This window comes from Leptonychotes weddellii, chromosome 3, assembly GCF_054177405.1.
Source record: "Leptonychotes weddellii isolate Sample4059 chromosome 3, ASM5417740v2, whole genome shotgun sequence".
In the NCBI taxonomy this organism is placed as follows: Eukaryota; Metazoa; Chordata; class Mammalia; order Carnivora; family Phocidae; genus Leptonychotes; species Leptonychotes weddellii.
Genome location: NC_138371.1, coordinates 46,895,384 through 46,922,903, shown reverse-complemented (window position 1 = coordinate 46,922,903; position 27,520 = coordinate 46,895,384). Strand labels below are relative to the sequence as shown.

The window sequence follows — 27,520 nt, the reverse complement described above, 5'->3', positions numbered from 1 at the left end:
TCAGTCTGAGTACTCTTTCCTTGTGGTGTCACTTTGCCCAAGGAAGGCCTGAGTCGTAGGCCACCAGAAAACAGCTTGCCAAATATACTAATTTTCTTTCAGCTATTTGTCCTCTCAGAAGCCAGAATTTCTGAAATCATTAAAATTTCACAATCTGGAAAATATTATACACATTTCTATTTTTGTTTCTTTTTACATTACAGGAATAAGAAAACACATACGTTTGGAGGGTTTTACCTCAATAGCATTTGCTGCTTAGATCCCATATGTTATAATAGCAAAGAATACAGACAGAAGAAAAGATCAAGAAAGAGAACAACCGATATTATTAGGTATTAGCCTTTACTGAGTGTTTCCTCTGTACTACATATTGAGTTAAGCACTGCGTGTATTATTTCAGTTCACCCTTACTACAGCCTGAGGAGGTGATTCTGAGAGGTTTAGGTATATGCCAGGTCATAATTCTTTAGTGATAGAATGGGATTCGAACCTAGGACTGTCTGATTAGAGTCCAGTTCGTAACAATTCTGCTATATTGGCTGCCATGTTTTGCCTCCCCTGTTCAGTTTGGGACAGAGATAGAAGCATGGGAGGAAAATGAATGGTTACAAATCAACAAAACTAAAAAGTGATTAGAATGTGTGTCCCATTACTTTGTCTGTAAATTGCTATTTTCTAGAGTCCTAGGTGACAGCTCACTACCATGGTTGATGTGTACGTAATTACTAACATTGCTAAATTGAGCCAGGAGAATTCACTTTTGATGAATCAAAGTGTGAAAGACCTTAGGCTGGCTTCTGGCTCATGATTCACCTTGAGATATTTAACCTCAATCCTTTGGTCGACTTCCTTACTGTGTATTTCCCATCTGATGGCTCCAGGACTGTTATACAGAATGGACTAGTTGATTAACATCTGCCGAACTGGCTGTAGGTTTGGAGCTTATGCCCTGCCCTAAAGTAGCCACAGCTGATTTTCTACCCTGAAGTCTGAGATCATGAAGACATGAGTTGGTACTGAACTCAGGCAGTGAACTCTGACCCAATGTGGCTATAGGAACAAAAACAAATCCGCAGTTTGGGAACTAAATGCTGACTGACCACTGTATCACAAGTAGGAAATGCTACTTGGGTCCTCTGAGATTGGACCTCTGTATTCCCTTAAGAGTAATTTTTTTGAAGATTTATTATTATTATTTAAAGAGAGAGAAAGAAGGGGGAAGGGGGGAGACAGAGGGAGAGGAAGAGAGAGAATCTTAAGCAGGCTCCATACCCAGTGCAGAGCCTGATATGGGCCTTGATCCCAAGACCCTGAGATCATGACCTCAGCTGAAATCAAGAGTCGGATGCTAAACCGACTGAGCCACCCAGGCGACCCAAAGGTAATTTTTATATGTGCTTTTCAGCAGTGCTTTTCATCTTTCATTAAATAGTAACATATTTTTAATAGAGGATAAATGAAAAGAAAAATATAAACCTCATTCCATTACCCAAACACTGCAACAGGTCTATTATCATCTAACCTTTTTCTAGCTTTCAAGAGAGGGTTATGTGTGTGTATTTCACATAACAAAATATTAACATCTGTGCCTTTAATATATGGTGAATAAATTAGAAATAACCTTCAAATAAATTCTGAGTTATTTTTAAGAGGAATTTTTTGAAGAACAATTATAGTGTTATCCCCATAATGAGATATAAATTTCATAATCAAATTATTGACTTTGAATCCAAATGCTATCGTAAGAGTAATTTGGCACCAATTCCATATTATTGAAAGAATATTGATGTGGTCAGTTTAGTCAGGTGCAGTTTGTTCTTTAGAGCTTCCCTGATGTGGTATTTTGCCTGTTGATGGCAAGAACAATACTAGCTCTGACATTTACAGAGTGCTTAGTTTTGTTAGGAAAATGTTCTAACTGCTCTTCCTTTATTAACTCATTTAACACTCAAAAGAATAGTACAGTTCTCTATATGTTACAGAGGAAGAAATTAGAGTAGTTTTCCCTTGGTCAGTTAATAACTACTGGAACCGCGATATAGACCCAGCCAGTCTGGGTCGAAAGCCTTTGAGTTTTACTATTAGCCTCAGAGAAGACAATCTTCCATTCCTATTATATCATGACTTCCCTTTTTGAATTTTTTTTAACTCATCATTAATCAACTTGAGTATACTTCCAAGCAATCTTTTTCAATAAGTGTATGATTGGTGTATATTTACAAGTCTACATGTTAGGTTCAATCTATTTTTGCCTACAAGTAACAGAAAATGTCATTCAAACTGGCTTAAACCAATAGTCTTAAACTTTAGCCTGCATTGGAAATCACCTGAGGGGCTTCTTGAAACACAGATTGCTGAGCCCCACTCCAAGTTTCTGATTCCAGGGGCTGACATGGGGCTCTAGAATTTGCATTTCTAATAAGTTCCCAGGTGAGGCTGCTGTTCCTGGGCTGAGATCACATTCTGAGAAAATTCTACAGCACAGGCTGTAGAAGTCAAGATTCAGGTGTTAGGTTGGCTTAACCCAATCTCTCCAACTCAATTTCTCTGCATCTTTCTTAGGTGTTCATCTCCTCTGTGTCTCTACCTAATCTTCAAACAGTAGCAAGATGATGACAGCCATTTTAATCCTTTAATCTGTGTGTAAAAATATCCAAGAAAAAAGAAGCCCACTCTTTCAGCATTTTTTGTAAGAACGAGGAAATTCCTTTACCAAAGCCTACAGAAAATTTCATTGGGTCTTAACCTAAGTTAGATCACCTCTTTATTTCTGAACAAATTCTACTGGGGAAGGAGCACTGTTTGCTGATTGGCTTAGGCCTGTGTTCCTGAACCAGTCACAGTCAAGAAGCATGGCCTACCTCTAACATCATTCAAGAACTACCCTGGAACAGCAAGAATTGTAGTCTTTAGATGGAGGAAAAGAACTTTGCTATTTTACCTTCTTTTCTATTGTTTTGGTTCAAAGCACATAAAAAAAAGACAAAGAAAAGTTTTCTTTCAAGAAAAATCTTCAGAATCTATCTTTGGAAAATTGTAGACTATAAAATTTTGCCTTCCCAGGTCAACTTTAAAGCTAATATTTTAAGTTTATATATTAATAACAATATAACAAGATTTACAATTAAAGCACAAGTGTATATATTTCTAAACAGTGCCTTTAACACATGATACTGAATGAGATTTTTCCCAAATAAAATCGGTTGCTGTCTATATCCAAAGACTCATTGTAGTTATGAAGAGGGAGTCATTAATCTATAGGTGAGATATGCCAAAAACTGTATTTCACATGCATTATCTAATTTTACCTGCTTGCAACCCTAATAATTAGGTAACATTATTATCTATGTTTTGCAGATAAGGATTATACAGTATTTATACTTCAGTATTATATAATAATACATATTGTCTAATTTAAGTGAATATAATGAGGCATTTTTCTTGATAACTATATAATACACATTACTCATTTGTTTTAAAAATTACCTCTCTGAAGTATCAGAAGTATATCAAAAGCAGTAACTAAAGTTAAGAGAGATATGCTGATGTATGTGGTTGTTTTCATATGAAATTTGTTTTAAATTTAATTGTATATTTAGGTGTTTATTATGCATAAGACATTATGTATAAAAAATACACATAGTATATCTATGAGAGAGAGAGGGAGGGAGGAAGGGAGAAGAGATAATATCCATAAAGCTCTTAATATAATGCCTGGCTTGTACTTATATTAAATACCCCCATAATAATGTTAGCCTTATTGGTATTTTTATTTAATTCAATATAACAGATATTTATTAGGAACTATAAGCTGTGAAGCACTGTTCAAGGAAATGAGTACATATTCATAAATACAAGCTTAAACACCATATATTAAACACTAGCCCCTTTAGCATAGGCTGTTCTTAATATACTCATTACAGAGGCAATTTCTCAAGCAAATTAGTCGTGTAACTTGTTTCTTGATAACAGCACAGGGAGTTAAGACAGCCAAAATCAACAGTGAATTTCAAAGGCTTCCAGGTTCTCTGTAACAAAGGCTGAGTAAGCCATGACTCACAATCAGGAAACTTCTATTTGAGGGCCTTATTATCTTTCTTCATATCTGGGGTGTGGGAAAGACTGGTAGCAGTGGGCAGCACGCAGGGGAGGAGTTCCGTTCTGTTTCCAGCGCCACAGAGCGAGTGAGAAGCACGTAGTGAAAGTTCTCCTGCTGTAGTTTTTTCTTATTCAAGGGAGCCCCCAGCATGTGTATACAGTCGTCTGAAAACATATTCAGGACAATGAAGCTGTGCTAGAATTTATAATCCATTCAAGTCTGTGGTTAAGTCAGTCACACCTCATTACCCAGAAGTAAACTAGACTATCTTGCATCTAATCACTTTGGAGTGCTTGCTGCTTCTGTCTGTGTGTTTTATTTATTTATGGGGTAAGGTGGGAGTGTGTTTTTAAGGCTCAACTTTGAACCTGCACATAATGTAAATGAAAGAGAAGGGTTTTCCAGTTGCCCAGAAAGGGTTTAAATTGTGGCTGTCATGTATTTGTTGTGTGGCCTAGGGCAATGCCTTAATATTTCTATACCATAAATTTCCTCTCTTTTATAAGAGTGATATTGTCTACCTACTGGTTTTATTGTAAAAAAATGTTAGATTGCAAATGAAAAAGTCATCACAGCGGGCACATTAGTAAACTCTCAAAAAAAAGAAAGAAAGAAAACCCATAATTGGCATTATGCTAACTGTCCCTTATATTTAAGATAACCATGTAATATACTTTATACCCCAAGGACATTTTTTTTCAGAGTGAAGGGGTCACTATTAAAATTAGCTCAGGATAGCCGGCCAAACGAAGACTATCCTGAGCAAATCTGGAGGTATGCTCACTCTAATTATAATCATGTTGCTTTGTTAATAGGGTAAAGGGAGGCGTCAGAACTCCTTATCTCTTGATATAACTTCACAATCATTTACGTATTTTATTGTTGCTGGCACGAAAGGCCCAAGGTTCCTCTCAGGCAGTTCACAGTTACTTATCATTGGTTCACAAAAACAACATAGTTTGTGGGAAGTGGTATAGAAGAAAAAAGAAAGCGTATGACCCAGTTTTCTTCTTCTTACTCACTTTCCCCTCAGCTGAAGAAAACCTAGATCTACTTCTTACCCAAGTAGCCACTGAAATGCTTAGGACCCCCAAAGATCTTAATAATAGACTATTATGTCTAGAACAAAGATAATCAATATTCTGGAGAGGTGAGGGGAGGCCAAATTATAGAGGCTTTGTATATTATATTAGGAATTCAAACTTTATCTAGTAGGTAGTTGGGAAGTCATTGAGAGGTTTTATGCAGAAGGCTAACATGATCAGATATACATTTTATATAGGTAATTCAGGCTACAAGAGACCAATTAGAGAATTATACAATGGTCAGGATCAAAATTAACAGCAATTTCTACAAAGATGTTGTTAGTGCAAATGGAGAAATTTAGGAAGGAGTATTAACAGGATTTGGTGATTAACTGGATATGGGCAGTGAAGTAAAAGATGCCTAGGTTTTGGCTTAGAAACCTGACTGGATAGTAATGCCCTTAAATGCATGTATAGAGAATATTTAAAAAGTGGCTTTGCAGGGTGGTGATAGTGCATTCCCTTTTGGATAAGTTGAGTTTGAAATATCCTTGATATATTCAAGTAGAGATGTCAAACACAAAGTTGATTGTGTAGGTCAGGAGCTCAGAGAGCATTTTGAACCATATTTAGAGATTTGGGGTTCATTAGCATACAAATGGCCTTTGAAGCTCGGAGAGTAGATGAGACACCCTGGAGAAAGTGGGTAGAATGAAAGAAGAGGAGGCTCAAAAAGAGACTCCTTTCATTACATCAACTTGTAAAAGAGGAGGAGGGCTGCTATTGCATTTCTCTGGCAAGAAAATGAGGTTTCAAAAGGCTCCAGGAAACAGGCAGCATATGACCCACAATGATGATAAGATAAAGTGTCTGATATTATGTTCTGGGTTAGAGTGTCAGTCCATATCTAAATATAGTTTTAAAGCCAGATTCCAACTCAAGAACACATCTCTTGAGCTCCTCTGGATGTGAAGAAGACTCATAGCCTGACTATCTCACTAATGTTATTACAGTTTCTTTGCTTTTCCTTCCCTTCTTTGGTAATGCTCTATCCAGGACATGCTTCCCTGGTATCATGCCAGGCATGAGCAGCTTGAAGACTGCCCTCATTTTATCCTTAGATAATATTCTTACTCATATTATAGAAAAAGGAAGTTTTATGATAGGGGTAGTTGGAAAATAAAGTATCTGCTTACTCTAGCCATGAACTATAATTAGAAAGGCCCAAAATACCATAAGTAGTAATTTAACACTCATTTTTCTCAAGAATCTCATAAAACTTAATTAAGGAATGCAAAGGTCCTGATAAAAAATTTTAAAATGTACACTGACAATGAAATAGATGCTCTTATTTTCCTTTTGGTGTTTCTAGTCTGCATCACATTCACTTACACATGCTCTCTTCATTGTAAGAGGCAAATCTTAGAATCATAGCTTATTAAATTTGAAAGGAACTCCAAAAGAGCCTTTCACTCAGCCCTCTCTGCCCTGGCCCCGTGCCCACTTATAGATGAGGAAGTTGAGGTACAGGGACGATGGCACCTAGAACTTAACGTTTACATGTTGTTATATATTTGAATAATAATGTTGGCATTCCAGAGAATATTAGTGATTACACTAGTGAAGATCCCAGGCTCTTGGAATCAGTTGTCTGGGTCTGACAATCACACAAGCCTTGGGCAAATTACTTAGCCTCTCAGATCTTTTGTTTCTGCATCGGTGAAATCAGTTTTTATAGTATCTACTCAGAGGTATTGGTAGACAATTCTCCATAGGTTTCCCGTGATTCTGTCTATCTTTTAAACAGACACACTGACTACCTTTGTTCTAGACTACCATTTCAAAACTGTATAGATGACAGCCTTGAAGGTTCATAGGGCTCAGGGCAAAGAGCAAGTTTGCTTACTATCCAGCAAAATAAAGATGTCTTCCTCTGCAGGTGTGCTTCCTTCCCATTATAAAAGATTTGGGTTCCCTTATTTCAGGATTCTTCTCCTGCACTATGACCCTCTGTGTGTGTAGGCATTGCCTGGACCTCAGAGAACTGATGCAAATGCTGATATTCTGGCTATTAATGTTTATGTGGGTAATAAAGACCTTCATCTGTGACTCAGGAGTCTCACATCTTCCGCCAACATCCATGTAATTGTAGCAGGTTAACATATTAGCTTCCAAGAAGGGTAAAATCTCAGACCCTTCACAGTTCTTGACAATGGATTTCTGTAAGAACTGAGTAAAGCAAATAAACATAAAGAGCCTAGAAGAGTATCTGGCACATAAAGACTAAAGACTGAATAAAGTTTGGTCATTAATGTCATTATATAATTATATATGCCAAATGCACATGATTTATTCATGGGCAAAACCAAGACTAGAATCCAAATCTGTAAAAACTCAGTTTAGGGGCACCTGGGTGGCTCAGTTGGTTAAGTATCTGATTCTTGGTCTCAGCTCAGGTCTTGATCTCAGGGTTGTGAGTTCAAGCCCCGTGCTGGGCTCCACATGGGGCATGGAGCTGTCGTAAAAAAACAAAAACAAAAAACTCAGTCTAATGTTCTTTTTACCTCTTCATTCTACCAATCCCTTCCACCCCAACATCATATTTTCTACATATTTAACTTATAATTAATGTTGAAAATAATGTTAAGAGGAAGAATTAAGAATTTTATTTGGTGAACTTATTAACTTACCAACTTATTTGGTGAACATGTTAAAATTAGTATGAAAGAAACAATAGATCTGGTGATCAAAGACATCAGATCATTAAAGTATTATGTTAAGAGAAAAGTGGCCAAAACCATGGTAAGCTCTGATACATATAAAGAACTAATTTGCCCAGAAATACATTACAAGCAAAATATTATAAAGCTTAAAAATTCCCTAATGACAATCAATCAACATTTTAATATGTATATTTTTATCTATGAAAATCCACTACTGCTTTTTGTTAAAGGCTCAAAGTATGTATATGTCACAGATAGAATCTCTGGAAGTAATGGCTCCCTAGTACTAATTGCTGGATTTTGAAATTTTCCTTAAGACATTTTCTACAAGTCATGGCTTAAGATTTGGTACCCATATTACCACTGGAATAAAAAATAATATTAATCAAATACTTGCTTTATAGCTGATCCATACTTAGTATTTTACATGTTTTCTTTTATTGAATCCTTACGAAAATCCTATGGGATAGAAACTATTAGTAACTTTACTGATGAGAAAATTATGCATAGAAAAGTAACTTACCCAAGTTTATGCAGCTAGTAAGATCTAATGGACCATAATGGACTAAAATCTGATGACTAGTGATCCTGTTTAATGAAATCCTAATTATACTGCCATAAATCTTTAGTTTACCAAGGAAATGCATATGGTGAGATCAAATATTAAAATTAAGACACTCAACATTTCACAAAACCATAAATAATTCAAAAGGCCAATAATTGCAAATCACAAATCAGTCCTACCCCTTCCATAAGCTATTCACAAACAGCCTGGATTCAAACTCTATTCTCTTGGATGAAATGTAAAAATTTTTAAGAAATACACTTGTCTAATTCAACATTAAAAGAAATTTTTAATCAATCAGTCTTCTTCCAGAGACCCTTAAAGACTGTACTTTCACTATAAATACAAAATTGTTGCCTCACTGTAATTATAAGAAGATAATCAACTTTCACAATTTATTTCCCTCACTCTAACTTGCCCTGCTTTACTACTCACACACTTGACATCATGTTTTTGATCATGAGGTTAAGATCAATGCATAGTGTGACTAATGCTTGAGATACAATGTTTCTAAAAAATTCAAGTTTTTGCCATTATTGTCAACTCACTTCTAGTTATTTCTCTTTTCGATTTGCTTAGTTCATTAGCTCTTTAAAAACACTGAGGCCCTTTTCCCTATGTCTCCTGTGCTAGTTCCAGAGTTCTGTTTTCTATCTGTAAGTCTGTCAAACATAGTAGGCTCCATTTTTTTAAAACAACATTTCACCTGTTCTTTTTCTTTTCTACAGTGTACTTTATACTTTTGAAAATCAGCACGACCTTTTTCATTCGTGATCAACATTTGCTATATAACAGCTTCCCCTGAAGCCAAAAGGAAACAACTAGAACAAGCAACATGCTGAATGACCAGGATGTGGGGACTAAACCTATCCTGATGCCCAGCTGGAGTACTTAGCCATCTATTTTATGTAATTTTAGGGATTTCAAAACCCCACATGTCTCCAGATTTTTGAATACTGATTTGCCATGATCTTTGTTCATCATCAGTTTAAAGAGGCTGGGCCTTATCTTTAGTCGGCTGCTGGTAAAAAAAAATAAATAAATAAGACATAATCATAAATCATTATTGTTAGAAAAATTACATATCAAACTGGAGACTCAGGACAGGGTATTTCACCATGTAGCAAGGAAACAGGAGTGAGGAAAGAACGTTTCAGGGGTAAGATCTCTACAGTGGCAGAACACAGGAGGGCATCATGCTAGAGAGGTCTGGAGTTCTGCAGGATCTGGGAAACTTGGAAGACATTATTTGTCTCCCTGTGTGTCCAACAATGGGGAGCACTGAGGGGATGATAAAACGGTAAGACATAGGCTCTGCCGTTCAAGCACTTCCCATCTAGCTCTGGAGATCAAGCCCACACAACCCAGGTAGAACACTGTGTCATTATTATGTTGTATGTGTAAGACTATTAAGAGCTCAAAAACATAGACCGCATTAGGATTACTAACAGCATTCTCTAAACACAATAATGAATCAAAGAGAAGAGGGAGAATGGTCAAAGAAGGAGAGAGCAGTGAGACAACAGCACACTCCACTGATGGAGGGGTTGTACGAGTTGTGTGTAAGCAGTTACCAAAAGTTCAGGCAAAAATATTTTTCAGCACATGTGGCTTTAAGATGGGGGCATCTTAAAATGGGAGACTTGGAACCTGTGTGAGGCCATGTCTCATCCAAAACTCTGGAATTCAATTTTTATTTATGTAAAAAAAAAAATGGAATTTGCTTGTTACTCTCCTAATCCATGATGTTTGGCTCCACTGAGTTATAGAAAGGATTACCTAAAAGCATGGATTAAGTGCCATTGTTGGTATGGTACTGAGGACTGAATTAATAGAACCCCATAAATCCCATTCTTGCCCTATAGATCATTATAATATTGCACCTAAGGAAGTATTGATAGTAGAAATATCATTAGCACATTCTTTGTAAAATGACAGAAAAGGACTGGTCTATGCCGAAACACCTACGTTTTCAGTGACATTTTCTTTGTTCCTCACCCTTCTTTTCTCTAACTTCCTCAGTGAATCTTGGCAGAAAGTTTAGTGAGCCAAATGTGAGAGGTGGTAGAAGAGTGGCATTTAAGGATGTGGGAAATCTTGAGTTTGGCTTTTTGGAATCCTGAAGAGACACTGGCCAACTCTATTCTTCAAAACATTTCACAGATAACTGCCAATGGCATTTATGTTACAATAGGACCTGAGTCTTCAATGCGAAATAACTCAATTCATTAGAAACAATGTTTCAAAAGAATAAGAACTAAAGGACTTAGAGAACTTAGACCCATTCCCAATACATCAAACAGCTTCATTTTTCTCTTGGAGAAGTCATTACCAACATTGTCATTAGAAGAATCTACCCTTACTTAATTAAAAACAAAATTAGCCTGAAAAAACTGAGTGAAAATTATAAGAACCAAACCCAGCTTTTCTCAATTTTGGCTTTCATTTTGCTGTTTGATGTAGAATTTTGGAAAACATCTGGATTCAGTGCAATGAAGAATCATCCAGTGTAATGAAGTCTCCAACAAGAACAGACTTGACTTGGAAATAAATTACTAGCTCATAGGGAGTCATCGACAATTTTAACTTTGGAGGTAAATGAGGCATGATGCTATTGCTTATTCTATTTGTTATCTGGGTTTTTTTTCCTTAGTGAAAATAAGTTGAATAAGATTTTTTTTTATTATGAATGCTTTGGTATTATCAACATAATTTTCTGGGACTTGGACTTTTTTTTTAAAAAACAAATATCCTAGCACCAGTTCTTACTTTGAACATTCATTTAATGCTTAATTGAGAATTTGAGATCTTGTTTACTACTACTGTTCTTCAGGATACTTTGAAGAAAACATTGTTGTATAAGTCCATGAAAGATATCAACATAGCTAATAGCTTGGGTATTTTATGAATACTTATATTTTGTGAAAATGCAAGCCTGCTTTAAATTAATGTTTTCCATTTTTTTCTTAGGTAGATATTTCTATATTGAAAAGTATAACACTACAAAAATCAGAGCAACATTTCAAGGGAGAAGGATGTCTAAATGTTAAAGTTGTAGGAAGAGATTCAATAGATGTTTTCTCTACACATAAAGAGATGATGTGCTAGACAGTTCCTGGAACATGAGTAGAGCTTTGATGTATTGTTTTTGGTTGATTGGTATACCAAGGACATGGTTGCCCTTCACAGTCAGAAGTGAACATAGGATGTGAAAAGTAAATAAAGTCTGAAAGAGCACTTGTGCTAGAGTATTTAATAGTCTTTCTGTGTCAGCACCACTCCCTTGCCCCAGGCTGTTTTATAAATGCCTATAGTATGGTGAAGCATCAGGAGGAGGAAATAATGGGACATCTGAACATGGAAAAAAAGAAAAGAAAGAGGAGATTTGAAAAGGGGGTGGGGCTCAGAGTTAAAAGCAAAAGTACACTTTGTCAGTTAACTACTTGGGGAAAGTGGTATAATCCGTGGGACCCCCCCCAAAAAAAAAAAGATTTCAGAAAAGTAGAACTGGAATCTAGGATTATGGATCCAAACTGTACACACCATTCTCCAATATCAGCTCTGTGTTCCCAGTTGATGGGTAGGAAGAGGGTCCTGAGGGCATCTAATCATTATTCAAGGTGGGGTAGCTAGAAGTCAGCATGTGAAGCAGTGACTGTCTCCTGATACCGTGTAGCTCTAAACTCTGCTCATTTTGGTTTTTATGATCCCTGGAAGACTGGAGAGGGCCCATTTCTATGGTAAGGTTAGCTGTTCTGGATAACTAGGGACTAATAATCATTGTTATAAACTACCAGTAAAGCCTAATAGAGAATTTCTTTGGGCAGAGCTTTTGGAAAACCAGCTTCTAATGCCAGTCTCATAACTAACAGGATATGTGAACTATTGGATAACAGCCTGTGTACATCTCAGCAGATTCTTTTAATAAATCAATCTCTATGGATGCCCTGCTGTTAAGATTAAATGACACCAAATATATGCAACACTTTGAGAGAAACAAGGCACAAGATTTGTATTTGAGCTGTAGAATTTATTTTATGCTTAGTATGGAAAAAGCCTCGGCAAAGGTAGCTGTGTGTAAATTCTGAAGCATATACCGTGAGAAGAGTACATCTTAAGGGTCTGTGCTTGTACTCATTTGCAGGAGGTGCAGGGGACTAAGGAGAAGTGCAGGAGATGGGAAAGGGACCCAGTGAAATGACAGTGAAGAAGACCAAGGATTCTTCTTATGTGAGTCTCTTAAACATTACCTCGGGTTATACTTCTATTTTCTACATTAAAATAAAATGGATCTTCAAGGGGACCTTTCTTCCTTAGGACATAATTACTTACATCAATGTCTCTTTTCCCTTATTTACTTACAAACCCCTTGAGGAAGTCGGGTCTCATATTTTCCACCTATATGAAACAAAGTACAGAGCTTTGCACACACAGATATTCAAAAAACATCTGGTGAATGAATAGCTGTTGATTTTCCAGTTGTTATATAGAGATGAAGTTCTGTTCACATGTTATTAATGATAGCGGTGGCAGCAGGTAATAGAAGTTTGATAGGTGGTTCCAAGGGGAATGGTTTCCTTTTCCAAAGAAGTGCTTTGAAAGGCAAACATTTCAATAACTGCCTAAAAATTCATCACTCATATCAGGCCATTGGCCAAGTTTCTGTGAAAATTTTTTTAAATCATTCACAAAGTATATGTTCTTCAACAACAGAGCCTGGGTTTCGTCATCTGCAGGACAGAGAATGCCAGTTTTTACAAATGTTTTTGAAATATAGTTGGCTGTGTAATTATAGATGTAAAATTGTATCTCCTAGCTCAAAGAGAACTGTTGAAAGAAAAAGCAGATGCTTTGTTTGTCTAGAATGTCAGGGTCATATTTTTATGGGATGCTTTTGAGAAACACTAATTTGTGGAAGAAAAGCATCCCAGAAGGCAAATTTGACAGTTGAAATTCTCATGCCCAAATTGTTCCTAGGATCATAATTAATTGAAACATAATGAAAGGCTGAATACAACTTTTATTTCAGTTCTTCACAGAGCCAGTGAAGTGATTCTAAGTTAAATTTTCAAGATCTGAAAGATGAAAATATACTATGCTTTAGACAGAAAAACACAGGGTGACTGAGAGATCATGAAATGCTGATGGGCATCCCAACAACATTCTAGTGTCATTTCAACTGGCTCTGCACTCTCAGAATAAGCAAGATCCCTTCCCACACTGATAAACACATATTTTATATAGCATTCCGATTCTGAAGCAGACTTAAATAGTATGAGTTTATTATTGTCTGGAAAGTGATGCCAATGAAAAACTGCCAATTTGGCCCTTTTAAAGAAATCAAAACCTAATCTTGTCTCAAAGTCAATAACTTTTGGTAAGTTTAACAACTAATTTTAACAACTAAAACCAATTTGCGGGCAAACTTTACAAAATGGAATCTGTCATTTATACAGCAGGGGAGTTTCAAGAACGCAAATGCAGTTGTAGTTAAAAATCAAGGAAAAACTGTAAACTTCAGGACCTAGATTGCTTTATACTACAAGTATAATTTATTTATGCAGGTTTTTGGGGGAGAGGGAGTATTTTGAGTTGTAATCTCTCTTATTATTAGCCCTCACCTCACACCCTAATTCTGCTAATAAAAAAGATGTAGCTTTTTCTTTGGGGACATTTAACTTTCGAGAGAAATTGAAACTAAATTATCTTATGTGGATCAAGATGGAGGTAGGGAGAAAGTTAGTAGTAGTAAAAATATTGTTGGTAGGAAACAAATAGGGTTAACCAGCCTGAATCTGAGAAATAACCCTGAGTATAGGCCTTGCTAAAGTCATGGAACTATTTCCAATGGCAGAAGGTGAGGAGGTCCTGACAGGTTAGAGGGTGAGCCCTGTGCAGGACAATGTCTTGGTCTCACTCATAGAGCTTCTGTGCAAGAAGATTTCATAACTCAGAGTCTATTTTGCTTGAAGAAAATTACCACTGATACACATCTAGCAAAACAAAGGTGCTGCAAATTGTTAGTTCAGTGAATGAATAAGTGAATGAACACAGACCTTTCTTTCTCCTACAGGAGTTCAGTTCTTTCTACAGGACAGTTTTATATAGTTAATCCAGCTGTACAATGTAATTTATTTGTATTTATTGACTTTCTGCATGCCATCTCATAGAGTCTGGGAATTCACCCAGTATGGATAACATTGTAAAGGGAAACTATTTCAAGTTTTACATAACTTATTTAAAAATAGGATTTTACAAATATTAATGATTATAATAATTGTCGTTTGAATACTAAGTTTTATATACACTGCTAAGCCTTGTATATGTATCATCTCTTCTTGTACACACAAAGAACAAACCAGGTCAGTATCAGCATCCCCGTTTTATACAGGAAACAGAGGCTCAGAATGGTTAGTCATATGCTCAAATTGCACAACTAGTAAGAGGGGCAGAGCTAGGAATCCCACTCGGGGAGTCTGATTCCAAGGCACATATTCTTAACCTCTAAATTGCCTTATAAACACAATCAATGAAGATTTCAAACTTTTTTCAAACTGAAACATGAATGTAGATCCCCCTGTGACTAACTATACATATATACATTGAAATGTAATTTCCAGGACATGTGGACATACACACAGCCAGCCCCAGCCCCCTTTATGAATCCCATGTTTACTCACAAAAACACCGTACTTAAAAACCAGAAAAATCTACAAACTCATGTAGAGAAATGGGAAGAAATATGAAAATTGCAATAAGTGGACTTCTAAAGGGCTTATCACAGAAATAAACAAGTATTAAGAGAAAAAAAAGGTTTGTACCTTATGGCTCACCTGTGAATAAAATTTACTTGGTTAAAAAAAAAAAGAGCGAGAGACAGAAAAGATTTGGCACTGAATATTTTAGAGTAGTTATGTTCTATAACAAGTAGTTTGGAGTTTACCAAAACTTCAAATATAACATCTACCCTTAAATATTAGCAAAATGAAATTATAAAACATTTATTTTCCCCTTGATTTTTTTGCCTCTGAGTGAAGAAGAAGCATATAGTTTTGTCTTGTTTTCTTGTCCAGTTTGACAATCTGAGCCTTTTAGTGTGTTTATACTATTTATATTTAATGATATTAGTCTGTGGTTAGGTCAAACTCTATCATCTTGCTAACTGTTCTCTAATGTTCTATCTGTTCTTTGTTTCTTTGGTCCTCTTTTTTCCCTCCTTTTGAATCATGGAATATTTTTTTAAATTTTAGTTTACTTCTAATATAGGAGTATATGACCTTTTAAACAACTTTTAACGGTTGTATGTTTTTAAATATGCAATTTAATTAATCAGGATCTACCTTAAAATAATATATCACTTCATATGTAGTATAAGGACCTTAAAATGCTATATACCCAATTCCTCCCTTCCATCTGCTGTTGTCATACATTTTATATTTACACCTATGATAAATATATAATACATTACCATCTTTGCTTTAGACAGTTATCTTTTGAAGCAATTAAAATAAGAAAAATTTTATGTTACCTTGCTTGATTCCACTTCCAATGCTCTTCATTTCTTGATGTAGATCCAAGTTTATGGTTGGTCTCATATTCCTTTTGCCTGAAGAACTTCCTAAATTCTGAATATATTTTAAATGTAGAGCCAATGAAATTTCCAGGTGTATTTGATGTAACCTTTGAGAAAAAGCAAAGTCAAAGATGACCTCTATAGTTTATAATAGAGCTGCTGATAAATCACAATGAGCAGCAAATAATTAAATAGAAAATAATACATTTAGGAAGGAAGAGATACTAGTGTAAAAAAAAAAATCAACACTAAAGAAAAATATGACTTGATACACCAAATGTACTTTGGGTTTTTGTTATTGTTGTTGTTGTTTGTTTTTATTTTTTTTTTTTAAAGATTTTATTTATTTGAGAGAGAGAATGAGATAGAGAGAGCATGAGAGGGGAAGGGTCAGAGGGAGAAGCAGACTCCCTGCTGAGCAGGGAGCCCGACGCGGGACTCGATCCCGGGACTCCAGGATCATGACCTGAGCCGAAGGCAGTCGCTTAACCAACTGAGCCACCCAGGCGCCCTGTTGTTTGTTTTTAAAGATCTTATTTATTTATGAGAGAGAGAGAGAGAGAGTACACGCTGGGGGAGGGGCAGAGGGACAAGAAGACTTCCCACTGAGCTGGGAGCCTGACGCGGGCCAATCCCAGGACCCCTGAGATTTTGACCTGAGCTGAAGGCAGATGCTTAACCAGTTGAGCCACCCAGGCATCCCCCAAATGTATTTTGTAATTACTTATCTGCCATGGATTTTTCTGCCCTTCAAAGTGCCAATTTCAAAGACCCGTAGAAGTCCCCAGGTTGTCAGAGGGGGCATAGATCCTGTGTGACTCCTATGTCTACATGTGCCTACCTCCTCTCATTAACCTGGATGCAAAACTCAGTCCCTTCACTGGTTTCAACAAGAAGTCTTTCCCTCGCTTTCCCACTCATGTTCATCGGGTTTCCTCTTTTCTTTTTTTTTTAACTCTATCATTTTGTTCCCTTTTTATGAAATTGCTCCCTGTGAATTCTGAATTCTTATTTTATGTGGAGTTTAACTAGCTCTTACACTCAGCATTATATAAACAAAACCCCCAAAAAGGCCTCAGGATCTCCCCTTCCAGGCAACTTAGGTTTATGAATTTACCCCACTGTTGTAGGTAAAGTTCCCCCAGGATTTGCATACAGGAGGTTTACTGGGAGTGCTTTTGGAATCAATATCTGTGAAGGAGCAAGGGAGACAAGACCAGACAGAGGGAGAAGTTAAAATGAGATACAGTTGAAACAGTAGCCTCAATGTCATAGAGATTTCTCAAGGCTGAGATGATCCTACAAAGATGTCCCACATTGGGGAACATTGCCCACAACAATTAATCATTGGATATAGCTGCAGCCAGGGACAGGTACATAGACTTGGGCAAGGCAGCCTGAGGTCAATTCCCAGAGTTGCATGCAACTGTAAGTCATTAGCAAACACTACCAACATCTGAGATCATGAAGCTTTGACTTTGAAGGGGAATCTGGGAAGTGTCCAAATGCATCCAGTATAATCCATTCCTGTACCACTCAGTTCCACTTGCTTCATATAGTATATTGCCTCCATAGGGGAACAACTCCAGGATTGTAATTGGTATCCTTTCCTAGGAAAGCTACAGTGGGACAAGTTATAGTGTTCCCTGCAGTTCTTCTCTAGGATGCATCTGATATTTATAGTCTCCCTCATCTATTAACCCAACTACTAAATTCTGCTCACCTTTGAGTATCATATCAGCTGGTCCTCCTCACTTACTTGGTGGGATGATTCAGGCTCTCCTCAGAGGAGGAGGTCTGAACCCCTAGCTGCTGTGACCTTCTCAGGATGTGGCTTCTGCACATGTCTATTTACTATAAAAATTGGTATGGGGAATACCAAGAGCCCCCTTCCACCCTACTCTTTCTCCAGCAGATCACCTGGGTAACAAATGTATTTTTGTCTATGCCTATTATTAACAGCAGTCCTACCTTCTCCTGATGATCAGAGACAATTACTCCTGCCAGGATGTGGATCTTTTTTTTTTTTTTTTTGGCCTACTAGATTCCTGGCACAAAGAACCTAAAGCAACCATGGGGCAGTCATAGCTAAAGTTTAGTGGAGCTCCTGTAGAAGCATCCTCCCTCTGAGAATCACAACCGTTAGAACTACAGAGCCTAGAGTTGTGGGGATAGGAAATATAGATTTCCCAAGTGGGTCACTGGGAGTGGTAAGTCCCTCCTCCTTGCAACCCTTACTTGCCAGATGCATGTATTCTTCCTTTTAGGGAACGCAGCATTATATATAATGGTTGATGATTTAAGGAATGCTCTTCATCCTGGAGAATTTAAGATATCATTGTAGAGTATAATTTCCCAGTTGCCACCTTAGGTGTACCTTCAAAAAGCCATTCCATCATTCCATCAGACTAGCAGAATCAAGTGACAGGATATGTGATAGGACCGGTGAATCTCATTTTTAGGTGCCTATTGTCACATCTCATTTGCTGTAAAGTGCTTTGCTTGGTCCAATGCAATTTATTTAGGATCACAGGTTGGCAGGTTAAACATTCTGTTTCCCTTTGAATAATGGTGCTGCCAATGAGCCCAGTGGGCAGGAAAGGCAATCACATAGAGAACTTTACTCAAAATAAATTTCTGCCTTCTAAGATGGAATGGACACAGTGTAATCAACTTTGGCTAGTAGGTCCCCTCAAGGGTTGGTGCTCTATTGGGGGGTCAGCACTAGTGTTACTGCTATCAGTTCACTGCTATCAGTGTGCAAGAGTCCAAAGGCTCTACCAGTTGTCTATTTTTGTGTATCACACTACCCCAAAGCTAAGGGGTTTCTTAAAGAGAGATGACAAACATGGCCAAGGATGAAGACAAATGGAAGTGAATGAAAGTGAAATTCATAAAATGAGGATATGAAGAATAGGGACTGTGATATCACTGTCAACAAACAAGGAAAGGATGTGACCCAGACTGTGAGATAGACAATGAATTTATAAATCAATATAGGAGATAAACTAGAAAAAATCTTTATGCTTTATACAAAACAAAGCCATAATTCCTTACCTTTGTCTTCAGGCCTCTCCCAACTTCAGATTCCATTTGCCGGGTAAACATTCTTTTAACGGCTACACTTTGAAGACCCTATCAGAAACCACTGTGAGCAATTGGTCTCCCATTTATTGCCTTCATGTTATTACTTCAACCTGGAATTTTCCTCCCACTCCATCACACCTCAACCCTCCATGAAATACTTAATTACTTTTTATGATCCAACTCAAATTCTTTTTGGACATTAGTGGGGACTTAAACAAACAAACAAATTGAGACTCGGTGAAGAAACTCCTGTCAAGAATAGATTTTCCCTCCCCCAAGCACACTGAATTCCTTAATAACAGGGCCTATTTTACCTATCTTCATACTGCTGCACAAAGCACACAGTAGGTGCTGACGCTTTGATGAATGAATGCCTTGGCACCTTATACTCAGGCCACACAGCCTTGTATTATATTTTGTAGTTATTTATCATTTCTGTATGTTAAAATCCCCTTGAAGGCAGAGAACAGATCATAATTTTGATTTTCACAGAATCTAGTAAAGTGTTTTAACATCAAGCTAGAACCCAGTATTTAAATTCATTTGTTAAGGGAATTAGTACTAATCCAAGACACATGAAAAGAGAAGCTGACCTGTGAGGTACTCACAAGAACAGCCTCACAGCCTCAGTGAATCCCATGAGGATCTCTGACGGTGAAGTGGCCCTTTAGATATGTCCTGAATCAAGGCCAGGGGGATAAGCCCTTGTATCCTGCATTGCCCAGACACTGGATGTGTGCTGTGTCACAGGAAGAGGGCATAACCTTGGGCGAGGTCAGCTTCTGTGAGCCAAGGACAATGCCTGAAGGAGGACGCAGCTGTGAGCCATCAGCATCCAGATTCCAGCCAACAAGGGCATCTAAGTAGTGCACGGCAACATCCTATAGGGCATCCCTGAGAGGGAAAAGTCAGCCTCTTGTTCACCTTCCATAAAAATCTTCTTAAGTTATGGGAAAGAAAACAAGACTGAATTTATTTGAAGTGTCCGAGCCTCGAACTCCTCCTTTGAGCCCAAACAACTTTTTCTCTTTGAGGATTTGAACTGGCACTCGGGGTATTTATTTCTGGCTCTGCCCTGTCACTGGGATACTGGGAAAATTTCTCACATTCACCTCCACAGTGCTGGTCACCCATGACAGTAGTGCCACTGGCCCAGCCTAATCGAGCTGGGTCTCCCTGCATCAGCCGACATGTCTCTGGCATGTGGCCTTCTGGGGGCTATGTAGTTGTCCCTAGCTAGCAGATTGTAGCATTATAAAATATGGGCCTGAAAAAAAATTCTCACTAGTGTCTTCTATCATCTTTTCCACTCAGGATCAAGGTTTACTTCTAGGTTAAGGACTCGTACGTACAGGGAAAAGCATCAGCTTCTCTTCTTTTCAGCCCCTGCATGCATGATCCTTGCCTCCTACAAGAAGGAGCCAGAATATCTATTGGGCAATTTTGCTTGCAGGGACGACTCATCTCCTTGGTTCTTCCTTGTTTTGTGATCTTAATTTCTATATGGCTAAGGAAAGTTTCCCATGGCAACTGTTGTTTGCTAAAAAATACACATCTTTTCTACAACCAATTTTTTTCAAAAAATGGGAGGAAGATACTTTCCTTTTTGGCAACCTTATGCATTGAGTAAGTACCATATAAATGGGTAGCTTCTAAGTTAAAGGTAGTTTGTACTTGGATGGTCCTAGCTGTTCTCTCTGAACTCAGATGTCATACACTACAACTAAATTAATGCACACAGTCTCTCACCAGGCTTCACATTTTTTTTTTCTGAATTTCAGACCAGGGGTGGAGGTTGGAAACCATTTTGTGGGACCTTACTTGCAGGGAAGCCGACTTACTAGGAAGGGTGGTAAACCAGCACCATCAACTGCAACTCCCCAAGTCTCAACTAAGGCTTCCAGTTCAACTCTGCTATTTGGTTGGGTTCCATAAAGACAACATCTGTCACCTCTCTTTCTCCTCTTCTTGAATAAAGCTTTGCTAACAAGGAGAATTTAGATCTCCCATGAACTCTAAAGCTTCTCTAATAAGGCCTTGCTGTATGTTGCTCTTGTAATAACATGCTTTAACTGAATCCGGTTTTCCAAACTGTTCAATAACACCTTGTCATACGGCTCATTGCAAAAGACTCTATTATTAACACATTTCCAGAGAACTCTTCTCCTTCCTGTTGGTGCATGGTGGGGAAGTGGATGTGCGAGTCCCAGCAACTCTCCCCATTATCAAGTGCACTATTTGATGCTGTCAAGTGTTTCGTCACAGATGTGAAGCTCTGGCAGGACTGAGATCATATGTACCTCCTAATGCCAAGTCCGTAAACTTCCTTTTAATCTTCACATCTCCGCCTCTGAAACCTGCCACTACTGCAACACAGCATGCTCTCTTCAAACTCAAAATCCTTCTGTCATTCCCTGAAATTGGACTGCCTGAGAATGTATCTAGTGTATGGTTAACAGGTTAGCCACGTCTAGTGGGGATTCCAATGTATGCCTGACGCCTGCTTCAAGAGTGGATGTCCTACATCTGAGGGACTCAACAAATAGAGCTTGGTAAGAGGCAAAAGCCCAATGGCCACGTACACACTTCCTGCTAGAAAAAAAAAGTTATATTTTAGAGTCTGTTGAGGTAAACCTCTAAAAAAATCCCTCACCTGTAACTTGGCATGATTTTGGCTTATATAATGATTTGATACCTTGATTTTTGCTTCTAATATTCAATCTTGAACAGTGTGTCCCTAAACAAAAACTGGAAAGTTGACCTCAGAGTGGATCTCTACCTGGGGTTCCTTGTGAGGCTATGGGGGACGTATTCCTTTAAGATTCTTAGAAGAGCTATTGAAAGAGTTAATTGAAAATAGAGGGCCTAGGAGGGATATCCTGAAGATCTGTAGACTTTTTGAAAAGGTCTATGAGAAATCACCTTAAATATTTCAATTTTTTTTTTTAAGATTTTATTTATTTATTTGACAGAGAGAGAGACAGTGAGAGGGAACACAAGCAGTGGGAGAGGGAGAAGCAAGCCCCCCGCCGAGCAGGGAGCCCGATGTGGGGCTCGATCCCAGGACTCGGGGATCATGACCTGAGCTGAAGGCAGACGCTTAACGACTGAGCCACCCAGGTGCCCCTGTAAAACCCATTCTTAAGAATTGAAATATTCGGCGGGGGCTCGGCGGGGGGCTTGCTTCTCCCTCTCCCTCTGCCGCTTCCACTTCTAGTGCTTTCCTGCTCTCTCATTCTGTCAAATAAATAAATAAAATCTTAAAAAAAAAAAGAAAGGGTTTTACAGCCACACATTTTGCTTCATGTTTATTCTAAGACATTTCTTGACAGCACCCTGGATTTGATCTTTCCCCAGAGGCTCTTTCTTACTTTTGAGAGTCTTCTTCAGGGAGAAAATAGGGATGAGAAATATTTTATTTTGAAACTAGCAAATCAAGGGCCATTTTTATTTGTCCTACATTCTTCTTAAAAATGGAGTAGTTTCTACTTTAGCTCATATCTCTTTATCTTATGATATGCAGCTAAAAGAAATTAGTTGTCACTTTCAACATTTAGCGTAGAAATAGCCCTAGCCAGATCAATTAGTTCACTAGATACATTTCTCTATTTCTGCAGGTGACAGTTTTCCCAAACTTTCTATCACTATATATCAAAGATCTTCTATCTTCTAGCCCCCAATACCATTCCACTCACCCTCCTTCAAGCCTTCACTGATGGCCATTTTGAGGCTCACTGGTCCTGGTAACACCCATGTCCAGGTAACAAAATCTGTTACTCTTGATAGATAGCAAATCCATATAAAACTTACACTCATTTCGTTTTTTTCATGATTTTTTTCTGACAGTAATTTTCAGAAGAGCTCAGCTGGGCAGATCCTACCTGGAGCCACCCATGTAGTCATTGTCAAATGTGGTCCAGAACTATATTGGTCATATGAAGGCTCAACCGGGCTGAAGGTCCAAGAACGCTCATTCTCATGTCTGGCAGTTGAAGCCAGCTGTCAGCTGGGAGCTCAGCTTGATTGTCACCTGGGGCATATACATATGGCTTGGCTTCCTCACACCTTCGTAGCTTTGGGTAGTTGGACTTCTTAAATGATAACTCAGGACCCCAAGTATAAGTGTTCTCATGAGCAAGGTAAAAGATGTATCACCTTTTTATGACCTGGTCTCAGAAATCACATAGCATCATTTCTCCTTACTCTATAATCAAAGTAGTTACAAACCCACCCACATTCAAAGTAAGGGAATGTATACTCATCTCTCAATGTGAGGAGTATCTAAGAACTTTGCAGCCATTTTTTAAAAGCCACCCAAGGGGCCTTGCTGTCTTGCTTTCTCTTGTATCACCAGCCTTTATGATAATACCAGATACCTAGGGGATACTCCTTGAGGGTTTGCTGAAATAATGAATTTTGGTAGAAAAAGAAAAGAAGTTCTGTGTTTATGCTAACACTAGTGAGGCACCATGTGAGGGCTCCACCCCTGAGATCTTTAAGAAGAGGAGACACCACTATGTGATATAAGCAGTCACTTGTCTAAAAGCAAAAGGCTGACCCTTATGTTCTTCTCTTGGCCCTTTTCATTTTTTGATTATTCTAGGCCCAAGGGCGATTCCTACATAACCAGAGCTTTTATTTGAATTTTTTAATGACAATCAAGTTCCCGTACTCCAAGAATATGTGGCATTATGATAACCTGTAGCAGCCTCAAGTAACATATGGAAAGGAAGTGATCTGAGAGAATTATGGATGCTCTTCAGGTACTCAATTCCAGGAACAACTCCAGCCACAAAGATATACAGCTGAATGTTCTCTATTCCCTGTTAGTTTGGGTATATAGTAGAGTGTTTCCATATATTGTGCCACGGGATACAGAGAAATCCCACGTGTGGATGAGGGGAGCTATAGGAATATTATATACCAAGACCAAATACCTAGACTCTGAGTTAGAATGAGTTTCAATAAATTCACTTTTTACACATCACACAAAATTATAAACAGGACACAAGCCTTAAAAACCTTTGTTATTGTCCACTAACACCACCACCTAACAAGTTATCATATTTACAAGTGGAAATATCTTCTGAGAAATGTCAAGTATCTTGCTTGAATCCTCTGAAACAAAATAATTTCTGTGATGGATGTATAGTGATGCCAAGAAATCCATCTGCCAGCCAGAATTTCATCCTTTAAATACCTTATTATGGCAGCACAAAAGAACACAATGAGTTTTGTTTAGAGTGTCAATCTGCCATCTCTGGGCTAAAAGGATTAGGTCTAAATTGCTCATCATTACATAAGACTGCAGGAAAATGTCTGCTTCTTTTGTCTTTAAAAGTACTTCATGGTGTTTTATAAATAGCAAAAAAAAAAAATTAATTACACTAAAGAAATCCATTCTGAGGGCCACAAGCAATAGATCTGCCAGGCATTTCATTTTATGTTATCATTTATTCAACCCACAAAGGTCAGAGACTTTTCAAGTACACTCACTTGTTGGATATGGCAGGAGGCTGAGGAGAGGACATAGAATGTGTTGGTTAAATGTATAGATTTCGGTGTCGGTCTGCTCTGGTTTTAGCTTCTCTGACTAATAAATGTGACTGGGAAATTTACTTACCCTCTCTGTGGCTCGTTTTCCATATCTGTAACATTGAAGATAAAATTATTCACCTTCTAGGATTGGTTTAATGGTTAAATGAGATAACATATGTATTTTACTCACCAGTGCTTGGCACAGAGTACATGCACAGTTAACAAGTTAGATAAGAGTAAACACACACTCTTAGTAAGTATCGTGTGTGTGTGTGTGTGTGTGAGAGAGAGAGAGCAGGGAAGGAGGCAGAGAGCTATGGGGGAAAGAAACAAAGAGAGGGAGAAAGACAGAGGGAGAGACTTATTTTGAAAGGGACATAAAGAACCCTGTTGGAGACACTGTATGGATGTGATGGTTATTTATTAATGTTAACTTATCTGATGAAGAGATTTTGAATATTGAAGATATGGGAATGGGATAGGAATGAAATGTCAGGAAATATATGGAAATGTATGTCACTTTGAAACTCACTAGTCTTCTGTACAGAAACAGAAAGTCACAAACATTTCCCACTTCCTGTTCCCCCTGGGATTTCCATTTCAACCATACTTCTGCACCTGGCCTGGTACTTCCATGTACCCAATGTCAGAGGTATGTCCCTTGAACAGGACTCAGCTGTCCACTAGGTAAAGCAGTTGAAAAGCCACCAGGCCATTACAGTGTCACTGCAAATAACTGAGAGGTATTTTCATGTTATTAATGGGAGGAGAGTCCAGTGTGATATACAAATAAAAGTGGACTTTTATAAGGAACTAGAGTTGGGGAAGGAGTGAAGGAAAGATTTTAGGTGGACAAGGCCTTTTCTCCCTTTTCAGGTGAATTGGTGAGGTCATTCCTATCCTCAATCTTCATATGTCAGGTCATTTGGAAGAAACACATTCTGCAATAAAGTGCAGTAATCTTGCCATTATTAATTAGAATAATAATTTCCATTGCTTAAGCTCATTTCTGTAATGGTTTTGTTCAAAAAATAATACTCAGGTTTAGCCATGTCTGTTAAGAGACAGAGTATCAGTGGCCAACTTTCTAGTTTTTTTAATGCCTTTTCAAAAATATATATTTTTATTTTACCTTAACACAGTTCTGTTCAAAAACAACCTTCAGATAACCTTTTAAAATATTACTTATGAATCTATGCACCTCAATAAAGTGTTTCCTGTTTTTCATTTCCCCAAGGCCAAAGTGACACAATTATTAGCTTTTGATAGAGTTAAACAGTAACTACCCATGCTTATTTTTGTGAAAGAATGGAAAACAAATATACCTTCAAGCAGTGAAACATTTGAAAAGATTCCCATACTTCAATTCTTTCTTATTTTTTCTTTTTCCTAGAAGAAAACAGAGGAATTTTTAAAAAATCAAATATTTAAAATAAACTTTTTCTCTACTTCTAGCTCTGAATAAAATCCTTTTCCTTTTAATAGGGAACCTCTTTAATCCTGTGTAGTACTACTTACAGTCTTCCAGGTACCATTCTAGATGCTGGGCATATACCAGGAGACAAAACAGGTCAAAATCCCTGCCATCATAGAGTGTACAGTCAAGTGGGGCGGGGGAGAGAAAATGAACAATATGAACACAGTAACAAATGATAAAGGGAAAACTAAGACAGGAAGAGAAAAGGGAGTGTCACTGAGGTTGGGCAGTGAGCGTGGTTTTAGGTAGCATGGTCAGAAAAGGACTCTTGAGAAGATGACATTTAAGGAAAGATGTGAAGGAAGTAGAGGAAGACACTGTGTTTTAAGGAATAGTTAGCAGGACAAGAGGAGTCAGCTAAGGGAATAGTAAGAAATGAGACATAAGAGGGGCCTGTCTGATTGATAGCCTATTTTATGAATGCCGGCTTTTACGTCATTACATTAAATGGCATGACAAGTATGAAATAGGACACCATTAAAGGTATATCCACATCTTCTCTTTGTCTCTCAAGATTCATTCACCACCCTTCTCCATCCTTTTCTCTGGCCCCGGGAAACTGAGCTCTCTCTACTCTTTCTCATGACCAATCACATTTCTTCCCTTGGGCCACCTTCCTCCTCTTTCAGTTATCCAAATGTTCCCTCTGTCAGAGAAGCAGAAACCCAGCCAACTTGTGTTTCTCTGGATGGGTAGTTCTCAACAATGGCCTTAAACTCACCAGCTTCAGTGCAGGGAGAAGGGGGAAGGGGACACACTTCCTGAAATACAGATTCCTTGGCCTTACTGAAGACATTCAATCAGTATGTCTGAGTGTCTCTGGCTTTGGGGCCAAAGAATCTGCAAGTTTAACAAGTTTCCCAAGGTCAGTTGTTTCTTACTGTGAGGCTTGCATATTAAAATTCTAGATTATAGGAACAGCACTCTTTTGATAGACATCCAAGCAATTTCTTATACCTGATGTTTTTTCCCTTGTTCCAAAAATGAGAACTCTGAAATATTTGGTTTGCCTCTATTATATTATGACTGACTGTAATCTGCTGAAATTTTATTCCTATTTTTAGTCAATGCTTATAAAATACTTTATTTTGTAAAATATTTCATCATTAAATACTATCCATAAGAATTGTTTTGCACACACAGATCTGTACCTCTGAAACAAATAATACATTATATGTTAAGAAAAAAAAAAAGAAGATAGCAGGAGGGGAAGAATGAAGGGGGGAAATTGGAGGGGGAGACGAACCATGAGAGATGATGGACTCTGAAAAACAAACTGAGGGTTCTAGAGGGGAGGGGGGTGGGAGGATGGGTTAGCCTGGTGATGGGTATTAAAGAGGGCACATTCTGCATGGAGCACTGGGTGTTATGCACAAACAATGAATCATGGAACACTACATCAAAAACTAATGATGTAATGTATGGTGATTAAC

The 27,520-nt window shown here is 37.9% G+C and overlaps 1 long non-coding RNA gene across 1 annotated transcript in view; it reads right to left on the bottom strand.

Moving 5' to 3' along the window:
* Window positions 1–3,806: 3,806 nt before the first annotated feature.
* LOC115943110 (uncharacterized) overlaps window positions 3,807–27,520 on the bottom strand; it is a 72,930-nt gene continuing 49,216 nt past the window's right edge. Inside the window, exons 2-6 of the long non-coding RNA XR_014143489.1 lie at window positions 25,936–25,999; window positions 24,696–24,720; window positions 19,043–19,120; window positions 15,941–16,092; window positions 3,807–7,639 (exon numbers count right to left, since the gene is read on the bottom strand). This is a non-coding gene — a long non-coding RNA (uncharacterized LOC115943110). The remainder of the gene's footprint in view (window positions 7,640–15,940; window positions 16,093–19,042; window positions 19,121–24,695; window positions 24,721–25,935; window positions 26,000–27,520) is intronic.